This window comes from Vicia villosa, linkage group LG3 (genome assembly GCF_029867415.1).
Source record: "Vicia villosa cultivar HV-30 ecotype Madison, WI linkage group LG3, Vvil1.0, whole genome shotgun sequence".
NCBI lineage: Eukaryota > Viridiplantae > Streptophyta > Magnoliopsida > Fabales > Fabaceae > Vicia > Vicia villosa.
In genome coordinates, this window is record NC_081182.1 from 56592162 (window position 1) to 56595328 (window position 3167).

Below are 3167 nucleotides of genomic sequence, written 5' to 3' on the forward strand. Positions count from 1 at the left end.
TAAACTCTTAGTCTAATAACGAAGAAAAATGTAAAACTTAATTTTACATCTTCCTTTGTCTTTATTGAACCTTAGTTTTTCATCAAAATCAATTGATCGTGACCATTAAGTCGTAACCACCATTCTATTGGGGGTGTTGTCTATGAGACCGAGAATTTTGGAATTTAGATTTATGAGAATGGTACTCTCAATAATCCTAAAATTAGAGAGAGGTCGCTTTTCGTTAAAAACTTAAAATAAACAAATGCAGAAATGTTCAATATAAAAGGAGCAATGTAACGGCTTAATTGCCAGAAGATTGAGTAAGGTCAGTGGTTTTGTGTTAGCGGCAGCCAATCATATCCAGAATTCAATATGGATGATTGGACATGGGAAGATTATGCACATGATCTTAGCTATTCTGAAACTGTCACGGGAGTTTGCTGGTGCCGCTTTTGATTGCAGATTATTCTCTGTCAAAATTCCTGTTGGTGTTAGTCTTTTGTGCTTTGATTTTAAAGTAACTGCATGTGAGATAACTGATAGGTGCATAGGATTTTTTGTGAATGTTAATTCTAAGATATAATTGGCATTCTGAGTGTTAATAATACCATTGTTACTTAACTTGGAACCATATTATATTAACGAAGTTCAATGTGGCTAAAGCTATTAGTGATGTTAATATCATTACCAAATGAAATTTAGAATTCAGATTATGTTTTAATTTAAGAGAAGAAGTAGGAGATAAGATGAAGAGAAACACTCTTTTTTTCATATATAATATTTTTATTACAAATTATATACATAACAGACCAGCCTAGATTGGTTAGGAATTGTTAGTGGGATGTCTTTCACTCGAACCAAGATTGCAAAATCAAAGGAACCTTCCTACGATTCTTAAAAACACCACAAAATTTTAAAATGTTATAACCACTTTATGTTTTATAACTTGTATGTGGATCATCATGTACGAAAGTTTGAACAGGAACTCACATATTATTCAGACGAAAAGGCCGGAATCCTAAGGGTTCCGGAAACCACTGTATTCACATAGCGTGTGTATGATAAATAATGAAGGAGTAGAAAGACGATATATGTCATAAACGTTACAAGCATATCAAGCAGCCATGAAAATAATATTTTATTAACAAGAATATTAAAGTTGATTATAGTGCAAAATTGTAAACGAAGGGGAAAATATTTGAGTTGTCACGCGAAGGTTTAATAAGTCGCCCACAAATCAAAATTTGAGTGGATAAAATCAGTCTTGGAAACATGCATTTATCAAATGGAATCATCAACAAAACCAATAGGCTGGGCAATGTAATATTATGTTTTAATTTATTGTTGGATAAGGCGAGCTAACGTCTCAGACGTTTTATAACTCCTTTAAAATCTCTTTTAAAATTCATTATAAATAATAGGCGTCGCTTCTTTCCCTTGTGTGGGAAGGAGGCACCCCCTCTTTCAAATTTGGACATAGATAGGCAAGAAAGGAAATCTATAATAAAAGTGTGAGGATCCAAGCTATAGTCGAGTGATGCAAGAACCATCTCCGAAATTGTGCATGTCTATAGGTCCGGTCATTAGCTAATAAGCATCGTCTCCGACATATGAGCTACTGACCTCCATGGAGGGTAACACATGATCCTCGGCGAGCTCTTCGACCTACTAATTTGTTAACTTTATAGATTAAACTCATATTTGTAATACTATGTCGCAGATGACCAAACCCAAGACCTCTACAAGGGGCGTCACATCAACGTCTATCATGATGCTCTGAACGTACACCGTAAACTCATACAGAGCTCTTCGTTCGTATTAACACCCATTAAAGCACTCTGAACACCTGCCACAAACTCACAAAGAGGTCTCCGACCACATCAAAGCGCTCTGAACATCTGTCGCGAACGCGCAAAGAGCTATTTGCCCACATCAAAACACTCTGAATGTCTGCCACAAACTCGTAAAGAGCGCTCCGGCCCCTTCGCACCTTACACTTAGGGGGCTTATGTATGTTCGAGATGTATATGTCGAATAATCTACCAAGACGCTAAATAACTTAAGCCTCTCGCCCTTATCATGCCCCATGATTGGGGGGCTTACGTACGTCCGGGATGTATAGCTCGGATAATCCACCAAGCCGCCCATCCACATCTAAGACGCTCGATTACATTCGACCATTAAGACCAAAAACATAAACATTATAAGTATAACCACTCAATGTCATATATGATTTCAAAGCGACAACGGAATCATCACTATGATGATCATTAAGACGATTAAATTACTCAATTAGATATCATATATTATAAATACACATCTCTAAGAAAGAAGGTACCAAACAATCCTAAGAAACCAGAAATTCTATAATATTGGGACTTCTTCCGGTGAACTCCGAGGAAATTATCACATTGTTCTTCATAATATATATATATATATATATATATATATATATATATATATATATATATATATATATATATATGAGGAGGGATCAAATTACACCCGAAGAGTTACACCACGAGTTACACTCGTTCAATAACTACATCTCGAAATAATATTTTTTAAATTCAACCGCTGGATTGAAACATATTATCATATAGATCATTCCTATAAAATTTGAGCTTAATCTATAATGATTTACTATGTCATTAAATAACATCAAAATTAACGTTATATGGAAGCTCATTTTGACGTTAATCTTTAGATATCTTGATGATATAGTAAATCATTATAGATTAGGCTCAAACTTTATAGGTATGATCTATATGATATTATGTTTCAATCCAACGGTTGAATTTAAAAAATATTATTTCGAGATGTAGTTATTGAACAAGTGTAACTCGTGGTGTAACTCTTCGGGTGTAATTTGATCCCTCCTCATATATATATATATATATATATATATATATATATATATATATATATATATATATATATATATATATATATATATATATATATATATATATATATATAAATTGATTATTATTGCTTATGTACTAAATTTTGAATATTTAAAAATTGTTTCAAGCGTAAAAATTTTAAGAAAATATAAACTGTTAACTTTTTGAAAACAATAATAATTTTTTTGAAATCAACTAAAGAAATTTAAGGGTAAGTTTTGAAATGGCTAATATTAATGTATTACAAACAAATTGTAGAGGTGTATACAACTCTAATAT